Genomic DNA, 23,321 nt, shown 5'->3' with positions numbered 1-23,321 from the left:
GCACCTATTAAAGAAAGTATATTCCTAGCTTGAAAACCTACCTATATGAAAACAACAGGCTCATATACATTTCAACTGATAAATTATATCAAACAATTAAAGCGGAAAAAAGAAGGAACACTTCTCCCTTCATTTTAGGAAATCAACATTATGTTAATCCTAAAACTGGATAAAGATAATAGAAGAAAAAAGTATGAACATAGATAGAAATTTTTGTCTCACAAAACAAACTGTTAGAAGTCAGATCTGGCAGGATGTAGAAAGTGGTTTTAGTATAGGGATGGCAGTGTTGGCTCAGCACTGGAAGACCCACCCCCAAAAGTCATCATTTTAACAGAGGAAAGGAAAAAGCCATATGATCCTGTCACTAGTTGGAGAAAAAGTATTGGACTAAATTCTACAGGTGTTCATGGAAAAGCTGTCAGGAGACTAGAAGTAGAATAGAATCTTCTCAACAGATCAAAGACATGTACTCCATACTTACAGCAAAAATGCCTTATACAAATGGAGAGGTTACAATGCTTTCTCCTTAAGGTGGGGAACAAGGGTAGATAAGACTACTCTTCATCTGTCCATTAAACTTTGAAACCTAGGCCCAAACCAAAATAGTCTGGCAATAAAATGACACAATTAGGATAGGTAGGATTGGCAAGGTAGAAGCAAAATCTTTATATGTAGATGAAATGATCATCTACAGAGAAAATACTAAGAAATCTCTAGGAGCCCCTAGAACTTGTATTTGAATTTAGCAGGATTCGAAAACACAAGGTATATATAAAAATTCAGGTCTATGTATACTTGCTATAAATGAAGAATTGGATATTGAAATTTAAAAGTTATGTAGGAGTACAAAGGACCTGGAAAAGTAAAAAGAAAAGGGAAAAAAAGCAGTGTTGGAAGACATTTATTACATAATTTTAAGACTTCCTCTAAAGCTATAGTAATCAAGGCAGTGTCGGTGTAAGGAAAGACATATAGATCATTGGACTAAAACAGAGAATCTAGAAATAGAACGACACATATATGGTCCACTGATTTTTGAAAGGTTATTTAACATTAACATGTTATAGAACATGGCTTTATATGTCAAATAGGACAGGCTGTAGTATTCGGTTATTTTTTTTTTGAAAAGGAATAAACAAAACTCTATTTGTAGACAACATGATCATCTAAGTAGAAAACCCTAACAAATTACAAAAAAAAAATCTTCTAGAACTAATAAATGAGTTTAGTAAGCCATGAGCTGAAGCTCAATTAAAAATATTTCTATAGTATTAGCAATAAACAACAGGGATTAAAAATTAAAACCAAACAGGACTATTTATAATAGCAGCAAAAGAGAAGTATTTATTATGTATAAATCTAAGTTTACAATATACCAAAAACTAGAAAAGATTGGTTTAAGAAATCAAAGAAGACCCAAATAAACAGAAAGATTTAATGTTGTTGAGACAATTCTAATTGACAAACAGCTCAACACAATCTTGAATTTCAGCATAGCCACAAAGATCAATGGAATAGAACAGAGTACAGAAACAGAGCCATGGGAACATTGTCTATAACTGATTTTTTTTTTTTCACAAAAATGTAAAATACAGAAAGGATATCCTTTGTCAACAAACAATGCTGGAACTGTATATTCAGACAACCATACATTTTGAGCAATTCTTTACTCCTAATAAAAAATTAAGTCAAATAGATCACTAACCTTTATAAAATTCTAAAATTTCTACAAGAAAACATTAGAGCAAATCTTTGTGACTGAGGCAGAATTGTTTTTAAAGAAACATGCCAAATTAATATTTTTAAAGTGAACACTACAGGCGGCCAGCGTTCACTCACTTCGTGAAGGGGCTCACGGGTCTCAGTCACCTGCTTAGTGGCCGGGCCTCGGGCTTCCGCAGGCTGGGGGAGAAAGTGGGGAGGGAAATCAAAAACCGAACTCGCAGCTCGTGCGGCATTCCGCGTGGGCGGTGCTCGCGCTCTAAACATTCGGACCTCTGTTACTATGGAGGGGAAGATGGAGGCGGCGACTGCGGCCCTCCCCGCTGAGTGGATAAAGAACAAGGAGAAATCAGAGAGAGGTAAATTTGGGCATTTATGCCGGCTTCTCAGTGAAAATAAAAGCCATGATAGTTCAACTTACAGAGATTCACAGCACGATCTCTATGAATTGTCCTATCATGTCATTAACGGAAATTTATTTCTATTTTTTTAAATTTTTTTTGTATTAAATTATTTTATTGGTACATTGTAGGTATACAACACAATTACATTTCTCATTGGGAATTGTACCTTTACATAATGGATCTTGGTTCTTATTTTTTCCCCATTCCTAGCCCTCCCTTCACCCACTCCACCCTTCCCTATTTACAAAGACTTTATTTCCATTTCTCATCATTTTTTCCTTTCCCTTCTTTCCTTTCCCCGGCCCCTCCCACTACCCCTACTTCTTTGGACCTTTTCTTCCTATTTTACATTATCGATTATTCATTCTAAGCATTGGTACATTTTAGGTATACAATATAATGACATTCATCATTGGAAATTTGCACCTTTACATAGTCTCTCTTGGTTCTTATTTTTCACCCTTGCCCAGCCCTCCCTTCAACCCCTCCAGTCCTCCCTATTTACAAAGATTTTGTTCCTATTTTTCCATTTTCTCATATTAATCCCATTCCCTTCTATCCTTTCCCCTAGCCCTCCCACTTCCTTCCCCTTTGCCCCTTTTCTTCCTATTTCACATGACCTATTATACATTTAGTCCATATTTACACTTTCAGTTTCTCACACCAGAGAAACTGTGCGATATTTACACGTGTGTCCTATTTATTTCACTTAAGAGTATTGCCTCAATGTGCATCCACTTAGCTATAAATGTCTCTAATTTCTCATTTTTTATGGCTGAGTAGTACTCCATTTTTTAAAAAAAAAACCACATTTTCTTTATCCAGTCTCCAGTTGATGGGCATTTGGGCTGTTTCCAAGTTTTAGCTATTACAAGTTGTGCTGCTGTGAACATGGGCGCACATATATCACTGTGGTATGATTCTTTTAATTCTTTGGGGAAGATCCCCAGCAGTGGAATAGCGGGGTCAAATGGAACTTCCAGTCCTAGTTCTTTGAGGTATCTCCATACTGATTTCCACAGTGCTTGCAAAAGTCTACATTCCCACCAGCAGTGGAGCAGGGTTCCTCTTTCCCCACAGTCCCGCCGGCATTGGTTATTGGTTGATTTCATGATAGCAGCAATTCTTTCTGGAGTGAGGTGGAATCTCAGCATTGTTTTCATTTGCATCTCTTGAATGACCAGTGATGTTGAACATTTTTTCATGTATTTATTTGCTATTTCTACTTCTTTGTGTGAGAAATGTCTGTTCATTTCAGATGTCCATTTTCGGATTGGGTCTTTAAATTTGGGAGGTCTGATCTTTTTAAGTTCTTTATAGATTGGAGATAATAGACCTTTGTCTGAGGAAGGGCAGGTGAAGATTTTTTCCCACATTGTGGGTTGTCTCTTCACACTGCTGGTGGTTTCTCTTGCTGTGCAGAAGCCTTTTAGTAAGAAGAGATACCATTTGTTGATTGTTTGTGCTAGTTCATGGGCAACTGAGGTTTTGTTCATAAAATCTTTTCCTACACCGATATCTTCAAGGGTTCTACCTAACCTCTGTTCCAACTGGTTCAGAGTTTCTATTTTAATATTTAGATCTTTAATCCATTTTGATTTTAGATTAGTGCATGGTGAGAGATACAGGTCTAGTTTTAATCTTTGGCAAGTTGAAGCCCAATTTTTCCAGCACCATTTATTAAAGAGGCTATCAGTGAGGGTGTTTGGCTCCTTTGTCAAAGATGAGATGGTTGAGTGTGTCTGGCATTGTTTCTGCATCTTCTAATCTGTTCCACTGGTCCTCAAGTCTGTTTCTTTGCCAGTACCATGCTGTTTCTATCACAGTAGCTTTGTAGTAGAGTTGCAGGTTGGGGATTGTGATAGCCCCTGCCATGTCTCTGTTACCTAGAATTCCTTTTGCTATTCTGGGTCTCTTCTTGTTCCAAATGAATTTTTGGATTGTTTTCTCAAGGTCTGTGAAGTATGCTGCTGGGATCTCAATTGGAATTGCATTAAATCTATATAGCAGTTTTGGAAGTATGGCCACTTTCACTGTATTAATCCTTCCTACCGAGGAGCAGGGGATGTCTGTCCATTTTCTGATATCATCTTCAATCTCTCTTTTCAGAGTGCCATAGTTTTCAGAGAAGAGGTCTTTGATTTCTTTCATTAGGATGATTCCTAGGTATTTCAGTTTTTTGGATGCTATTGTGAAAGGAATTATTTGCCCTATTTCTCTCTCAGTGAGTCTGTCATTGGTGTAGAGGAAAGCTATTGATTTTTGTGTGCTGACCTTGTAACCAGCTACTTGACTGAATTTGGTCATTAAGTCTAGAAGACTTTTGGTGGAGTTCTTGGGGTTTTCTATATAAAGTATCATGTCATCTGCAAATAATGACAATTTGACTTCTTCATTTCCTGTCTTTATTCCTTTTATTTCTTTCTCTTGTCTGATTGCCATGGCTAATGTTTCCAGAACTATACTGAACAAGAGTGGTGATAGTGGACATCCTTGTCTTGTTCCTGATTTTAGTCTGAAGGATTTCAGTTTTTGACCATTTAGTAGGATATTGGCTGTTGGTTTTTCATAGATGGCTTCTATCAGTTTGAGGAAGTGACCATCTATTCCAATTTTTTGTAGGGTTCTTATCATAAATGCATGTAGGATTTTGTCAAATGCTTTTTCTGCATCTATGGAGATAATCATATGGTTTTTGTCCTTGGCTTTATTGATATAGTGTATTACATTGATTGAATTTCATATATTGAACCATCCCTGCATCCCTGGGATGAATCCCACTTGATCAGGGTGTATGATCTTCTTGATGATCTTCTGCATTCTGTTTGCCAGTATCTTATTAAGGATTTTTGCATCTATGTTCATTAGTGAGATTGGCCTATAGTTCTCTTTTTCAGTTGGGTCTTTCTCTGCTTTGGGGATCGAGGTGATGCTTGCTTCCAGAAATGAATTTGGGAGTATTGCTTCCCTTTCAATTTCATTGAAGAGTTTAAACAGTAGCGGCAGTAGTTCCTCTCTAAATGTCTTGTAGAATTCAGCAGTGAAGCCATCAGGGCCTGGGCTTTTCTTAGTTGATAAGTTTTTAATTACATTTTCAATTTCATTCCTGATATTGGGTTGTTCAGAATTTTTAGGTCTTCTTCATTCAACTTTGGCAATTCATATGTATCTAGGAATCTGTCCATTTCTTCTGTGTTGTCCATCTTATTGGCATATAGGTTCTGGAAATAGGTATTGATGATCCTCTGGATTTCTGCTGGGTCTGTTTTAATTTCACCCTTTTCATTCCTAATTGCATGGATTTGGGCCTTTTCTTTCCTTTTTCTGACAAGGTTGGCTAAAGGTTTGTCAATTTTGTTGATTTTTTCCAAGAACCAACTCTTGGCTTCATTGATTTTTGGTATCATTCTCTTAGTCTCCATTGCATTGATTTCTCCTCTGACCTTTATACTTTCCTCCCTTGTATGATCTTTGGGGTTGTCCTGCTCTTCTTCTAGAAGCTTGAGGTTCAGCATCAGGTTGTTTAATTGGGCTTGTTCTGTTTTCCTAATATGTGTATTCACTGCTATGAATTTCCCTCTTAAGACTGCTTTCATTGTGTCCCATAGATTCCAATATGTTGTATTGTCACTGTCATTTAATTGAAGGAACTGTCTGAATTCTTCTTTAATTTCCTCTGTGACCCTTTGGTTTTTCAGAAGTGTGTTGTTCAATTTCTACATGTTTATGAAATTTTTTGAGTTTCTTTTGCTATGGATCTCCAATTTCATCACACTATGGTCTGATAATATACAGGGGATAACTTCAATTCCTTTGCACTTGCTTAAACATGTTCTAGGTGTGAGTATGTGGTCTATTTTGTAGAATGACCCATGTGCAGCTGAGAAGAATGTGTATTCTGATTTTGTGGGGTGGAAGACTCTGTAAACATCTGTTAAGTTCATTTGTTCAAGAGTTCGATGGAGTTCTAGTATTTCATTGCTTATTTTTTGTCTAGTTGATCTATCTACTTGTGACAGTGGGGTGTTGAGGTCCCCCACTACAATTGTATTAGTGCATATATGACTTTTCATGTCCATTAGTATTTGTTTTATATAGTTGGGTGCACTAGTGTTTGGTGCATAGATATTTATGACTGTCATCTCTTCCTCTTGGATTCTTCCCTTTACAAGGAGGTAGTGTCCTTCTTCATCTCTCTTAATCAGTGTTGGTTTGAAATCTACTTGATCTGCAAAGTAGCTACTGCAAAGTAACTACTCCTGCTTTTTGGGGGGTTCCTGTTGCTTGGAGTATTGTTTTCCACCCTTTAACTTTCAGTCTATGTGTTTCCTTTTGCATTAAGTGTGTTTCTTGTATGCAGCATATTGTTAGATTTTGCTTCTTGACCCATCCTGCCAGTCTATTTCTTTTGATTGGTGAATTGAGACCATTAACATTGATGGTTATAACTGAAATGTTTTGACTTGTCATTGCCATGACTTTTTCTTTTTGTTGGGTTCTCCCCCTTTACATTTAATTTCTTGTCATGCCAAATGGGTTCATTCTGCTTTGCTTCCTGGGGTTGTGATCCTCAATGTCTGTTCCTAGGATATTGTGTATAATTCTTTGGAGTGCTGGTTTGGTATTCACGAAGTTCCTAAGGTGCTCTTTGTCATGAAAGTATCTTATTTCTCCATCCATTTTGAAAGATAGTTTTACAGGGTACATCAATCTGGGTTGGAGGCTGTTTTCTTTTAGGGCTTGGAATATGTCACTCCAAGCTCTTCTTGCCTTGATGGTTTGTGTTGAGAAGTCTGCTGTGATTCTGGTGGGCTTTCCTTTGTATGTGATTTGTTTCTTTTCTCTGACTGCTTGTAGAACTTTGTTCTTCTGTTGTGTTTCTGGAATCTTAACAATTATATGCCTATGTGTAGATTTTTCTTGATCAAGGCTGTTTGGAGTCCTACATGCCTCACTTATCTGTATGTCAAGCTCTTTTCCCCTGCTTGGGAAGTTTTCTGCCATTATTTCTGGGAAGAGATTTTTTTATGTCATCTCCACTCTCTCCTGTTTCTTCACTGAGCCCAGTCAGTCTTATGTTATTCTTCTTTGCATCATCTAGCAACTGCTGGATTGATTTCTCATGTTCCCTTATAATTTTGAAGCCATTTTTCTTTTCCTGGTCACTAATTGCAATCTTATCTTCTATATCTGAAATTCTGTCCTCACATTGGCTCATTCTGCTGTGTAGACTTTCAATGGAGTTTTTCATGTCCTGGAAGTCTATTTGCATCTGTTTTATGGATTCCATTTGTTTCTTATGTTGGGATTCCATCATGTTCCTGAGCTCCTCTCTAGATTTATTAATCATGTCTTGCACTAGGGGCACAATTTCTCCTGTTATCTGAGAAATTATTTCTGATTTCATTTTTTCCAGATCCCCTTTTGTTTCCAGTTCAGTGGGTCCAGGTGGTTGAGTATCAGAATGTTCCATCTCATTTCCCTTTGTGGTTGCTGTAGGTGATCTGGAAGTCTGGTTTTGAGACTTATTTACATGTTTTCTCATTTTGACTGTGGTGGGGGGCTGGTAGTGCCTGCAGGGATTACCTCCTCTGAGCTGGGTGAGGTGGGCCAAGGGCCGGGAGCAGCGGTAGGGATGGTGACCCAAAAGCCCATTAACCGAAATGTAAAGCACGAACAGGCATCAAATGTTCGTGAGGATGTGCCCTCTATCCTTGCTGATGTTTTCTGTATATTAGATATTGAGACAGATTGTTTAGAAGACAAAAGCAAGAGAGACTATTTTACACAGTTGGTATTAGCATGTTTGTATTTTGTTTCAGACACAGTTCTAAAGGAATGCCTAGATCCGGAAACATTGGACTCATTTGGACTCATTAAACAGTCACAGCAATTCAATCAAAAGTCAGTTAAAATCAAGACAAAACTCTTCTATAAGCAGCAAAAATTCAAGTTGTTAAGAGAAGAGAATGAAGGGTATGCCAAGCTGATTGCTGAATTGGGGCAAGATTTATCTGGAAATATTACTAGTGATTTAATCTTAGAAAATATAAAATCTTTAATAGGATGCTTTAATCTGGATCCCAATAGAGTTTTGGATGTCATTTTACAAGTGTTTGGATGCAGGCCAGAACACGATGACTTCTTTATATCTTTATTAGAATCTTACATGAGTATGTGTGAACCGCAAACACTGTGTCATATTCTTGGGTTCAAATTCAAGTTTTACCAGGAACCCAATGGCGAGACTCCATCGTCTTTATACAGAGTTGCAGCAGTACTTCTGCAATGTAATCTTATTGATTTAGATGATCTTTACGTACATCTTCTTCCAGCTGATAATTGCATTATGGATGAACACAAACGAGAAATTGTGGAAGCTAAGAAAACTGTTAGAAAACTTACAATGGTTGTATTGTCTTCTGCAAAACTTGATGAGCGAGAAAAAAGAAAGGAAAAAGAAGAGGAGAAAGTAAAGAAGCCACCTGACAACCAAAAACTTGGTTTGTTGGAAGCTTTGTTAAAGATCGGTGATTGGCAGCATGCACAAAATATTATGGATCAGATGCCTCCATACTATGCAGCTTCACATAAGCTAATAGCCCTTGCTATTTGCAATCTCATTCACATAACTATTGAGCCTCTCTACCGAAGAGTTGGCATTCCTAAAGGTGCTAAAGGCTCACCTGTTAATGCTTTGCAAAACAAGAGAGCACCAAAGCAAGCAGAGAGCTTTGAAGATTTGAGAAGAGATACATTCAGTATGTTCTGTTACCTTGGTCCTCACCTTTCTCATGATCCTATTTTATTTGCAAAAGTGGTGCGCATAGGCAGGTCATTTATGAAGGAGTCTGATGGAAGAAAACAAGATAAAGAGAAAACGGAAGTTATCCTTAGCTGTTTGCTAAGCATTACTGACCAGGTACTACTTCCATCTCTTTCTTTGATGGACTGCAATGCTTGTATGTCTGAGGAACTATGGGAAATGTTTAAAACATTTCCTTACCAGCATAGATACCGTCTGTATGGCCAGTGGAAGAATGAAACTTATAAGAGTCACCCACTTTTAGTAAAAGTTAAAGCTCAAACAATAGACAGAGCCAAATATATCATGAAGAGGCTAACCAAGGAAAATGTGAAACCTTCAGGAAGACAAATTGGGAAGTTGAGCCACAGCAATCCAACCATTTTGTTTGATTATATCCTGTCACAAATACAGAAGTATGATAACTTAATAACACCTGTAGTAGATTCATTGAAATACCTCACTTCATTGAATTATGATGTCTTGGCCTATTGTATCATTGAAGCTTTAGCTAATCCAGAAAAGGAGAGAATGAAACATGATGACACGACTATCTCCAGCTGGCTTCAGAGTTTGGCTAGTTTCTGTGGTGCAGTTTTTCGTAAATATCCAATTGATCTTGAGGGTCTTCTGCAGTATGTGGCCAATCAACTAAAGGCAGGCAAAGGTTTTGACCTGCTTATATTGAAAGAAGTGGTGCAAAAAATGGCAGGAATAGAAATTACAGAGGAGATGACAATGGAACAACTAGAGGCTATGACAGGTGGTGAGCAGTTGAAAGCTGAGGGTGGTTATTTTGGCCAGATCAGAAACACTAAAAGATCCTCTCAGAGATTAAAGGATGCACTGTTGGACCATGATCTTGCTCTTCCTCTCTGCTTACTTATGGCTCAGCAGAGGAATGGGATAATCTTTCAGGAAGGTGGAGAGAAACATTTGAAACTTGTGGGAAAGCTCTATGACCAGTGTCATGATACCCTGGTACAGTTTGGTGGGTTTTTAGCATCAAATCTAAGCACAGAAGATTATATAAAGCTAGTGCCTTCCATTGATGTGCTCTGTAATGAATTTCATACACCCCATGATGCAGCATTTTTTCTGTCTAGGACAATGTACACACACCACATTTCATCAAAGTATGATGAACTTAAAAAATCAGAAAAGGGAAGTAAATGGCAACATAAAGTTCATAAATACATTACATCATGTGAGATGGTGATGGCTCCAGTCCATGAAGCAGTGGTCTCCTTACATGTTTCCAAAGTCTGGGATGACATCAGCCCTCAATTCTATGCCACATTCTGGTCACTGACAATGTATGACCTTACAGTTCCACATACCAGCTATGAACGAGAAGTCAATAAACTTAAAGTCCAGATGAAAGCAATTGATGACAATCAGGAAATGCCTCCTAATAAAAAGAAAAAAGAGAAGGAACGTTGTACTGCCCTTCAGGACAAGCTTCTTAAAGAAGAAAAGAAACAGATGGAACATGTACAGAGAGTTCTACAAAGATTGAAATTAGAAAAGAACAACTGGCTTTTAGCAAAATCTACCAAAAATGAGACCATCACAAAATTTCTACAGCTGTGTATATTTCCTCGATGTATTTTTTCAGCAATTGATGCTGTTTACTGTGCTCGTTTTGTTGAGTTGGTACATCAACAAAAAACTCCAAAGTTTTCCACAGTTCTTTGCTATGATCGAGTTTTCTCTAATATAATTTACACAGTTGCAAGCTGTACTGAAAATGAAGCTAGCCGATATGGGAGATTTCTTTGCTGTATGTTAGAGACTGTAACCAGGTGGCATAGTGATAGAGCCACATATGAAAAGGAATGTGGAAACCATCCAGGATTCCTTACTATATTGCGGGCAACTGGATTTGATGGTGGAAATAAAGCTGATCAATTAGATTATGAAAATTTTCGACATGTTGTACTTAAATGGCATTACAAGCTAACCAAGGCATCAGTTCATTGCCTTGAAACAGGCGAATATACTCACATCAGGAATATCTTGATTGTGCTAACAAAAATACTTCCTTGGTATCCAAAAGTTTTGAGTTTGGGTCAGGCTTTGGAAAGAAGAGTGCATAAAATCTACCAAGAAGAAAAAGAGAAGAGGCCAGATCTATATGCATTGGCTATGGGCTACTCTGGGCAGTTGAAAAGTAGAAAGTCATACATGATACCAGAAAATGAGTTTCATCACAAAGACCCTTCTCCAAGGAGTGCTGTTGCCAGTTTACAAAATGGGCCTGGTGGTGGGTCTTCTTCATCATCAACAGGAAGTTCCTCTAAGTTGTATGAGAGCAGTAATGAGAAGAATGATAAATCAAGGGAGAGATCTCAGTGTGGTGTGAAAGCTGTTAATAAAGCATCTAGTGCCACACCTAAAGGAAATTCAAATAATGGAAATAGTGGCTCTAACAGTAGCAAAGCTGTTAAAGAAAATGACAAAGCAAAAGGGAAAGGGAAAGAAAAAGAGAAAAAAGAAAAGACTCCAGCTACTACTCCAGAGGCCAGGGTACTTGGTAAAAATGGTAAAGAAAAACCAAAGGAAGAGCAGCCAAAGAAAGATGAAAAAGCAAGAGAGACCAAGGAAGGAACACCTAAGTCTGACAAAGAGAAAGAAAAATTCAAGAAAGAAGAAAAAGCTAAAGATGAGAAATTCAAGACTGCTGTCCCCATCGTAGAAGCAAAACCCACTCAAGAAAGGGAAAGAGAGAAAGAGCCGTCGAGAGAAAGAGATAGAGCAAAGGAAATGAAAAGAAAGGAAAATGTTAAAGGAGGAGAAAAAACACCAGTTTCTGGGTCCTTGAAGTCACCCATTCCCCGATCAGATATTGCAGAACCTGAAAGGGAACAAAAACGTCGCAAAATTGATACCCACCCTTCTCCATCACATTCCTCCACAGTAAAGGACAGTCTCATCGAACTCAAGGAGTCTTCAGCAAAGCTCTACATTAATCATACTCCTCCACCACTGTCCAAGAGTAAGGAGAGAGAAATGGACAAGAAAGATTTGGACAAGTCAAGGGAAAGATCCCGAGAAAGAGAGAGAAAAGATGAAAAGGACAGGAAAGAACGGAAAAGGGATCATTCAAACAATGACCGTGAAGCGCCACCGGACTTAATCAAGAGGAGGAAAGAGGAAAATGGAACGATGGGGGTTTCAAAACACAAAAGTGAAAGTCCTTGTGAGTCTCCTTATCCAAATGAGAAAGACAAGGAAAAAAATAAGTCAAAATCTTCAGGCAAAGAAAAAGGCAGTGATTCATTTAAATCCGAGAAGATGGATAAAATCTCCGCCGGTGGCAAAAAGGAGTCCAGGCATGATAAAGAAAAGATAGAAAAGAAAGAGAAACGGTACTGTTCAGGAAAGGAAGAGAAGAAACATCATAAGTCCTCAGACAAACACAGATATGGGTATGGACAGACCCCTAAGCTGAAGGTCTCCCAGAGGAAGATGCCAAAGCTCCATGCGTCATTCTCAGAATGGTATCTCCCATAATTAGGAGCTTCTGGTGCTGTCCATTTAATGGGAATCTGCTTTAAGTCAGAAGATGAATATACACCACCATCCTCTTGACAAGACATTCCAAAGTCACTGATTTTCAGAACATTATTTTCACCTCCAGGCAGTTTCTAGCAGCAAGGTCCCTGTGCATACAATTTTTACTCAAGATACTCCACGCAAAAACAGCATCTAATGAAAATTTCACTAACTGAATTTTAGTTCATCCTTCTTTCTCAGGAAGGAGAGGAAATCTCCCCCTGGAACCAGGTCCTTGATGATGTAGATAGGCTGTCTTGGTGTGCAAACTATAAGTTTTACAACATTGGGATAATTACGTTGCTTGAGGATTTTGGCTTCTTGTAAAATTTTTGATTTCGGTTCTGGGGAAAGATCTTTACTTGTTTTAACAGCAACATAATTTTATTCCTAATATCCCATTAATTGTGTCATCAAAATTTCCCCGGCCCAATAAATCTCCTAATGTTACATCTTGATTATTGAGAATGTATTTCTTATTCTAGTTATGGTCAAACAGATATTGTGATGTTCTTTATTTAGAACATCACTTTTTTCTTTTTTTTTTATTAAATTCTTTTATTGGTACATTGTAGGTATACAACACAATTACATTTCTCATTGGGAATTGTACCTTTACATGATGCATCTTGGTTCTTATTTTTTCCCCATTCCTAGCCCTCCCTTCACCCCCTCCACCCTTCCCTATTTACAAAGACTTTATTTCCATTTTTTCCATTTCTCATCATTTTTCCTTTCCCTTCTTTCCTTTCCCCTGCCCCTCCCACTACCCCTACCCCTTTGGACCTTTTCTTCCTGTTTTACATTATCGATTATTCATTCTAATCATTGCTACATTTTAGGTATACAATATAATGACATTCATCATTGGAAATTTGCACCTTTACATATTCTCTCTTGGTTGTTATTTTTTCACCCTTGCCCAGCCCTCCCTTCAACCCCTCCAGTCCTCCCTATTTACAAAGATTTTGTTCCTATTTTTCCATTTTCTCATATTAATCCCATTCCCTTCTGTCCTTTCCCCTAGCCCTCCCACTTCCTTCCCCTTTGCCCCTTTTCTTCCTATTTCACATGACCTATTACACATTTAGTCCTTATTTACACTTTCAGTTTCTCACACCAGAGAAACTACTTGGTATTTACACATGTGTGTCCTATTTATTTCACTTAAGAGTATTGCCTCAATGTGCATCCACTTAGCTATAAATATCTCTAATTTCTCATTTTTTATGGCTGAGTAGTACTCCATTAAAAAAAAAAAAAAACCACATTTTCTTTATCCAGTCTCCAGTTGATGGGCATTTGGTCTGTTTCCAAGTTTTAGCTATTACAAACTGTGCTGCTGTGAACGTGGGCGCACATATATCACTGTGGTATGATTCTTTTAATTCTTTGAGGAAGATCCCCAGCAGTGGAATAGCGGGGTCAAATGGGACTTCTAGTCCTAGTTCTTTGAGGTATCTCCATACTGATTTCCACAGTGCTTGCACCAATCTACACTCCCACCAGCAGTGGAGCAGGATTCCTCTTTCCCCACAGCCCCACCAGCATTTGTTATTGGTAGATTTCATGATAGCGGCCATTCTTTCTGGAGTGAAGTGGAATCTCAGAGACATTTTCATTTACATCTCTCAAATGACCAGTGATGTTGAACATTTTTTCATGATTTTTCTGATTTCATTTTTTCCAGATCCCCTTTTTTTGCCATTTCAGTGGGTCCAGGTGGTTGAGTATCAGAGTGTTCCATCTCATTTCCCTTTGGGGTTGCTGTAGGTGATCTGGAAGTCTGGTTTTGAGAATTATTTATGTGTTTTCTCATTTCGACTGGGGGGGGCGCTGTTGGTGCCCACATGGATTACCTGTTCTGAGCTGGGAGAGGTGGGACAGGGGCCGGGAGCAGCAGTAGGGATGATGGCCCAAAAGCCCTCTCCTCTGGGCTGGGAGCAACGGGAGGGATGGTGGCTGGGAAGCCCCTTCCTCTAGACCAGGAGCAGTGGTTTGTGTTGAGAAGTCTGCTGTGATTCTGCTGGGCTTTCCTTTGTATGTGACTTGATTCTTTTCTTTAACTACTTGTAGAACTTTGTTCTTCTGTTGGATTTTTGGAATCTTAACAATTATATGCCTATGTGTAGAATTTTTTTGATCAAGGCTAGTTGGAGTCCTACATGCCTCGCTTATTGGTATGTCAAATTCTTTTCCCCTGCTTGGGAAGTTTTCTGCCATCACTTCTGTGAACAGTTTTTTTTATGTCATCTGCAGTCTCTCCTGTTTCTTCATTGACTCCAATCAGTCTTGTGTTATTCTTCTTTGCATCATCTAGTAGCTGCTGGATTGATTTCTCATGGTCCTTATTTTTAACAAATTTTTCTTTTACTGGTCAATAATTGCAATCCTGTCTTCTATATCTAATATTCTGTTCTCACATTGGCCCATTCTGTTGCATAAACTTTCAGTGGAGTTTTTACTTTTCGGGTTATTTGTTTCCCTCTGTTTTATGGATTCCATTTGTTTCCTATGTTGGGATTCCATCATGTTCCTCAGCTCCTTTATTTTATTTTATTTTATTTTATTTTATTTTATTTTTGTCACTATCTGCTCTAGAGTTATAAATCATGTCTTTCACTATGGACACAATCTCTGCTGTTATCTGAGAAATTATTTCTGATTTCATTTTTTCCAGATCCTCTTTCATTGCCAGTTCAGGGAGTCCAGGTGTTTGAGTATCAGATTGTTCCATCTCATTGCCTCTTGGGGTTGCCTTATGTAATCTGGAAGTCTGGTTTTGAGGTTTGTTTACATGTCTTCTCATGTCAACAAATGCAGCCTGCTGTGCCTTTGCTAACACAACTTTTTTCTCACCTAGTGGTCTTGAATTCTCAGTAAGCCTCAGAGAGGCCTTCTCTCTGCTGCCCTCCACTGTTCCAATTCCTGGATGGTAGCCTTCTGTATCCCTGCACTATGCTGCTGTCCAGGCATGGTTCAGGCTGGGGCCTGCACACACTTAGCAAGGTATTTGGGATTGGCTGTGGCTGGGGCCTGCCCACCTGTGTAGCAGTTGTCTGGTAGGGCCTTTGGCTAGGGGCTGGGCACCCGAGTTGCTACTGTCTGAGTGGTCTTCTGGCTGGGGTCTCCATGCACTTACTGATGGTATCTGGGCAGGCCTCTGGCTGTGCCCTGTGCATCTGCACTGCTGTTTTCCAGGCCGGCCTTTGTCAGGGGCCTGCAGGCCCAAGCCACTGGTGTCTTGGAGGGGCCCTGGCTGGGACCTTAGCATCTACACAGCTCTGGTCCACATGGGCTTCTCACTGGATCTGAGCGCACTTACCAATTATATCTGGGCGGTCTTCTCTACTTATTTATTTTTGTATCACTATCTGTGCTTTCTATATGATAGAAGCTCAATATATATCAACTGAGCAAATCAGATAACCAACTACATATAGCCAAATGTTTAATTTAAATAATCCTAACTTTATATGGAGTTGTTCCTTTAATCAAATAAAATGAAAACTAAAAATATTCCCCACATACTTAGATCACTAAAAATATTGCTTAGTTTAAGTCCTCCAACACTCTCTTTTGTTACCTTTTATTTGATATATCATGTCTAACAATAAAAGGACACTACTTCATGATTGTGATCTTTACAATAAAGTTCTGAACTATTATGAAGATACTCATATATAAAGATGTCCCAGAATATGTTGTTTAAGAAATGTGAGAGCCTCAAATTCTACCTGCCTTGCAAGTCAACCTGTTATCCACAGGTTCATGAATACTGGCAAGATTGGTCCCCAATGCACCAATATTCAGAAGTGGAGCCTGAAGAGGTGGTTATTGTGAAGGCACTTTCATCAATGGGTCAATCCAGTGATGAGCTCATAGCTAAATGGACAATAGGAGGTGTGGCTTAGTTGGGGGAAGTCAATCACTGGGAGCATGCCTTTGAGGGGTATGACCTATCTCGGTCCCTTCCTCTCACTCTTTGCTTCCTGACTGCTGTAAGGTGAGATTTGCTCTACCATGTCCTCCCCACCATAATGTTCTGTCTCACTATAGAACTAAAAAGAATGAAACCAGAAAACCATAGACTGAAATCTCCAAAGCCATGAGCCAAAATGAACCTTCCACATTTGAGTTATTTTTCTCAGATATTTTGTCTTAGTGAAAGAAAGCTAACACACACACATACAAAACTCATGAGTCAAAAAAAACTCATGAGTCAAAAACAAAGTGTCATAGCAGTAGCCAGAGAATTACTATTTTCACCCTAGTTCCCCAAACCTTAAACTCCAAGGGGTGAAACAAAGAGTATTACATGATACCTGAACATACTGTAGGCTGCACTGTAGCACGGAAGTCCTGAGTTTAGGAAACCAAATATTTTTGAAAGAAACAGAGTTTGGGGCTTCTTTTCTAAAGATTGGCAGAGATGTACAGATAATTGTCTGTAATAAATGCCATGCATTGCTTTATTCCTATCAAAGCAGAGTACCAGACTCCAAGGTTCATTAGTCTATCACATATTGAATAACATCAGCTCTATAATAGTGCAACATATGCATCCCAAAATGTGCTATGCTATGTAAAGTAAAGCAATAAAACCCAGGCTTTATAGGGAAAGAGGTGTTAGGGTACAGCACTCTAACAGTTTTTCAGTAATACGCAATATTAGGACCTTAATAATACAGTAGCATAGTTTATACATATTAAACAGTTAGCTAATCCATAAATGCTACAATAAATATGGCAATTTGTCATGAAAAAGCTTGAAGTTGGCTTGTGGAAATTAATGTCAAGGGTTTCAGTCTTTAGTCATTGTGAAGTGGTTGAAGGAAGGTCATATGAAATCACATAGAAAGTTGTAACAACACGTAGACAGATGTGACTCATTCTGTGCAGTAGAAGTCTGAGTATAAGTGTTTATATTTTGTGTATTCTTTGTGACTCAACTGAGGTGGATGTAGTTCTCTATGTTCAACTGTTTCTCATGTATGAAATCACACATTAAGAGTCGCACATAGATGAAATCTCACATAACACAACATTTATGTTATGCTTAACTTATTTCTTAAAACATCAATGTCATTGAGAAAAAACACATTTTTCTGAGAAGCATTATAGCACAAATAACTTTATCTGGTGATTCAGAAATAACACAATGTTTTTATTCATTCATGTTTATTTCCTGCAAACCATTATTAACTAACATTGTCTTTAGCTTGATTCAAATTTATCTATGTACTTGAAAATACATTCTTTTACTGGTTTCTGATATCAAAATAAAATATAACTATAAAACCCAGAATAATTAGCTAAATCCTTCCCATCTTTCCTTGTTGCAATTCTCTTTGTCTATCCAGAGTTACATGCATGGCAGTTTAGTGTTATATTTCTAGATATTTGTTATAGTTTTATACACATGCATAGGTTTTTCTCCATCTCTGTAACATCTGTGAGGTTATTCTATGTTTATAGCTCTGAGAGTCATCTTTTTCATTCAAAGAGTTAATATATGCAGAAGTATTTTCACATTAATATATCATTCTTATTAGTTGCTAGGTACTGTACTATTCCATGGTGTGAGTATAATGTTAGTTACCGAAGTTAACTTTTTCCTCTATAAACATTATTGAAAGAAGGTATTGTGCTCACATCTGAATTTTCTGTAACTAACTTTCTAGAAATTGTATTAACAAATTACAATTTTAGATATATTTTGATAGCTATTAGCAAGTTGACTAAAAATAAATTGCTATGAAATAAGTCTTTCTTCTTTTATCTTTGCCAGCACTAGCTATTAGCCACCTTTTTTGTCATTTAATAGAGATTTATTTTCAATCAATCTGCATTGGATAAAATTTATCAAGCAGAGTGGACATTTTTTGTGTGTTTATTGGTGACTGCATTTCATCTCTGAATTGTTTATTTATGCCTTTTGCCTGCTTTTGTAATTCTCTGTTCTGTATGTTTTTCTAAAATATTTAATTGTGGATATTCTCTATATATTATGGTTAACAATTTGTTGACCCTTAAATATGATACATATAATTTCCTCAAAAATGTTTACATTTTAATAATGGCATGATTAGCTACAAAAAAAGAAAAAAGAAAAAAAGGATATATGATATATATAAAGAATATATAAATATAATATAATACAATAATATATAAATATATTCTGAAGTTTTAAAAAATTGTTTTCTGAATTTATAGAAGAGTGCCCTAAATACATCAGGTATTAAAAATAAAGATAGGGCTGGACATATAAAAAATAAAAAGAAAGGGGGCCAAGCATTTAGCTCAGTGGCACCGCGCCTGCCTCGCAAATGCAAGGTGCTGAATTTGATCCCCAGTACCGGAAAGAAAAAGTAAAAATAAAAATAAAAATAAAAGTAAAGAACCAATGAGAAAGAGAGAAAACTGCAAGCCCAGTAAGGTGCAAAATGTCAACGAGGATTGAGAAAGATACATCAGCCTTATGGTGCTTTCATTCTGGATGAATCCTATTAAGAGCATTGTGACTAAAGTAAAGCTCTTTTATCTAGGGAATAGAAAAAGCTTCTAATAAAGAATAACACAAATCTATAAATAATACTAAGATTATTTTTGCATATGTAAAGAAAATGTAAAGGGTAGTACTATTATTAGGTTTAATTATAATACCAATTAAATGGAAAATTTGAATTTGATGGCTATAGTATTATCACACAAAGAATTTCTTTGAAAATGTCTTACTTCTCAGGATTATGGCTAACCAAAGGTCATATTCTATTTCCTAGGTGTCTAAAACAAAGCTCCAAAAGGAGAGTGGAAGAATAAAAGTACAGGAGGTTTCTAGACTCATAATAAGAAAAGAGGTCAAGATAAAACAAATAATACATAGGCTTTGTCTGAAAAATATAGATAGAAAGGGTAAAAGGCAAATATTTTCTATGGCATTTCATAACTTTAAAATATTCAAATGTATCTATAACTGCTGGTAATGGTTCTTTATGTTAAGTACATAATAAAATTTGAGAGGAATTTAAATTTTCCCCCATGTAACCACCTGCATTTGCAAGGTCAGTGTAAAAAAAAGAAGCCAAGTTGTGACAATTCAATGATATCTGCTTTCTCAGATTAAATGGGAAGAAATACACAACTCACAAGGGGCTGAAGCATGTTGGGTGTGATTATAAGACTACCAGTCCCTGGATAACCCGGTAGAAATAAGATATGTATCTCTTGAGGCCATTTCAGAGATGAGAGAAATTTAGTGAATACAAACAGATAGATGAGGTGCCCACATTTCTCAGCTCTAAACATTATGTTGAGCATAGCTGGGTTCCATTATTGCTGTTAGGCTGTAGGGCAGTGATCTGGACTGTCTTTGTTCTCCCCAGTAAGAACTGATGCATTTCAAGTCACTAATCAGCATTGTCTGTGCATTTGCTCAGCTAATCTTCTGGCAATGTGTGATGAACAATCTGCCTATTGACTCTCTCAGCAGTTGCTAGCCCCTCCACCCTCACCCCATGTTGATCCTCATCTCCTTTCTGCTGGCTGCTCTTTTTTCCTATAACAGAAGGGTATAAAGAACTGTCCATTCTCCTCCCCTCCCCCAAGATACAATTTTCATCTCCTAGCTGGTTCTCTAGTCCCCTGCTCCCTGTGATTCCTTCTGGAATTTGAAAAATGCTGCCTGATTCTTAGCTGGTACTTGTATACTTACTGAATTTCAGCCACCTTGAGCTGCCTCCCAAACAAGAGGTACATGTCTGCTGTCTTTCACATCTGTGAGTGTGTGTATGTGCCTGGAAGAACTAATTTATAACTAATAGGGACATTTTGGTAACATCTGTCATCACCTCATCCAGAAAAATACTTGCGATTAACAGTTTGTGTGGGGAGTACAAGCAGGCAGTTGGAAAAATATGGACTTCTGGACTACTGTGATAAATTTGTGGATTTGCTGGCAGATCCTTTTACAACACACCTTTAAAACGGGAATATGGAAAATCTCTGGATTCCTTACCTTACAACTTTTTATCATTCCAACTTGTAGGAATTTTTTACGTGACCAGATTTGCTGAGACTAAGCATGAATTTACTTTTAAAGGAAGACTAGAAGAAACTCTGCAATCAAATGTGCAGTTATAATTTTTAGAGTTACTAGCACAGTCACCTGAGACTACAAAGTTTACTGCAAAATTTGACTTCTTCTGTTTGTATTAAGCTACTCACAATCAAAGTCAACCAGACACATATTCATTTTCCATGTAGAAAGTATGAAAGGAAAACAGATAATTACCTATGTTTCTACTTACCCTTGCATTCTGGTCTCAATCACATGTAACTACGTATCATGAATCAAAAATAGAGAAAATAAAGTTCTTTCTGTACAGGCAGAGTACATACCACAAAGGAGTATTTGTACTCCTTGGACCCCTATTTCTCTTCACCTCTCTCTCTTTTTTTTTTTTTTGCTTCTGTAAAAGAAACAAAAACAGAAGTATCATTATTAAAACTGAAAAGTTTCATAGATAAATACATTTCCTTGCTGGTAGCAGAATTATAATGGCTATTTTGGATTCCCAACTTGATTATATTGGAAAACACATAAGGAATTAATAAAACACACTTCTGGGCATGTCTGTGAAGGAGTTTCTAGAGACAATTGGCATGTGGAACAGCAAACTGAGGGGGAGACCCACCCTGAATATGGTCAGCACTAGCCAATATATTGGGGGTCCTGATGTCATAAAAGCAGAAGGAGGAAGCCCACAAGCATATCTTCTCCCTTTGTCTTTGCTTCTCAGCCACTATGAGATGGACAGCTTTCCTCTGTCATGAACCGCATACCATGACGTTTCTGCCTTGTCTCAGGCCTAAAAAAGAATGGAGCCAGAAAACCATGAACTATAACTCTGAAAGCCCCAAATAAACCTATCCTTTAAGGTGAAAAAAATTTTAAGCATTTGTCATAGTGACACAAAGCTGACCAATACAAGGATCTGGGGAAGAACGCCATTGCTTAGGCACCTAGGAATTCTTGGCATAGTCATTGTTACACAAAGGCTCAAAATCTTTACAGACTGATTCTACATCATCTATGTTTTTTGTCCCTTGATGATTCAGACAGACTAGAAATTGCCCCTGAAATTATAAAATGTATCAAGTCTCTTTCCCTAGACAGGCTATGTGCTGTGATTACTTCACATTTTCTGCTTAGTCTAAGAAACTGAGATGCTCTTGGTCATATAATTCAGTCATATAAATTTTAAGGATTTAATGAAAAAAGTATCTCAAAATCAATAGATCATTGATGTAGTTAGACATTCACTATGGTATCATAGGAGTTGGCCCGTCTCTTGTAACAGCACTTACTCGTATTATGTTGTCATTTGTCTAGAGTTGAGTTTGTCATCTAGCATGATCTCTTCAAGAACAGCTTAAAGGTGGTTTTTATTCAACTTAACTTCAATTATTTGTTCAATAACTAATCAGAGAACTACCACAGTGGAAGAAAAGGAGATCTAGATCTTCTGATTTAAGTCTAGTTTGAATTCAGACTTTCCCTTAACCATAGTTTTCTCTCAAGCCACTACCCTTTTCTCTTCTTCTGCCAAAGATCTTCCAAGAAATGTTTACAATTACTGTTTCCAAGCAGAAGTGTCTAAGAAAACTGAAAGTCTTAATAAGCGAGAGAGTTCCAAGATGGAAACCAAGAGATTGAAAAACAGTAAAATTTTAAAAAAGATTTTATCACAAAACATTGCTTACTTAACAAGGAGAACAAAATTATAAAACCTAAAAGCCAATTACAGAATACCCAAATCCTCAGAAATTCTCACTGAGATATTTATTATATTTTCTTATTTTATTCTGGTTTTCTAGCAAATTCCAGTAACAGCACCTCTTGCTAATATTTTTTTTTCTTGCAGTCCTAGGGATTGAGCCCAGGGCCCATACCAAGGTGCATCCCTAACACCTTTTTTATTTTGAGAGAAGTTCTCACTAAGTGACTATGTTGCCCAGGCTGAGTTTGCACTTGCAATCCTAACACCTCAGCCACCAAGAGTGCTGGGATTACTGGTGTATGCTGCCACAACCAGCTTAACGAAAGTTTTTTTTAAATGGTCTGCACCCTCTCTGGAGAAAATGTTTTTGAGTACTCATTATCCAGGGATTTTAGCTCAAGTTATGATAATTCAGCCTTCAATAATTTTATATGATTTTGCTAAAAATAAAGACTTTGCTCTAGGAAATAAGAAATTTAGAGCCCAGTGGCTCAGTATGCACACAAATCCCCTCCATCATCTCAAAAAGTTCTCTATTGGCAGTTGAGCTTGTTGGGTTTAAAACAAAAGGACCATGGGCAAATCAACATTATTATCTTATTTAACAAAGAGTTTTGTTTGTTTGTTGTCATTTTGTTGTTGTTTTATGTGCCTTTCCTATGAGATATTGAGGCTGCTAAAGTCAAGATCATCTTGTAAGGCCAAATCAAATTCTTGCTTTCAGTTGGTAAAATAGTATTTAAGGGAAAGTTTCAATTTAACAGCATGACAGCAGAAAAGAATGTAAGTGAAGGTTATGGACTGAATTTTGTCCCTCCTTAAATTCAGATATCAGTGCTCTAAATCCCAATGTGATGATATTTGGGGATGAGGCACTTGGGAGTCAAGTAACTTAGATGAGAGTATAAGGTTGGAACATTATGATGAGACTGGTAGCCTTATTAGCATCAGAGAACTTCTTTTCTATTTTCCTTTGCCATGCACAGATACAGTGAGAAGGCAGCCATCTGTAAGTCAGGAAGAAAGACCTTAATGTAGAACAAAATC

At 37.5% G+C, this 23,321-nt stretch overlaps 1 pseudogene across 1 annotated transcript; it reads left to right on the top strand.

The window, feature by feature from the left end:
- The first annotated feature begins 1,996 nt into the window (after nucleotides 1-1,996).
- On the top strand, nucleotides 1,997-12,450 carry LOC147824220 (THO complex subunit 2 pseudogene; annotated as a pseudogene). Its single transcript, XR_015442474.1, has 2 exons — nucleotides 1,997-2,084; nucleotides 7,952-12,450. The product of XR_015442474.1 is annotated as a THO complex subunit 2 pseudogene (transcript).
- The last annotated feature ends 10,871 nt before the right edge of the window (nucleotides 12,451-23,321 follow it).

Source organism: Heterocephalus glaber, unplaced genomic scaffold (assembly GCF_053883595.1).
Source record: "Heterocephalus glaber isolate CG9 unplaced genomic scaffold, H.glaber_assembly_v1.0 deba00001550, whole genome shotgun sequence".
Classification (NCBI taxonomy): domain Eukaryota; kingdom Metazoa; phylum Chordata; class Mammalia; order Rodentia; family Bathyergidae; genus Heterocephalus; species Heterocephalus glaber.
The sequence above is the reverse complement of the archived record's forward strand: the minus strand, read 5'-3'. Positions and strand labels throughout refer to the sequence as shown.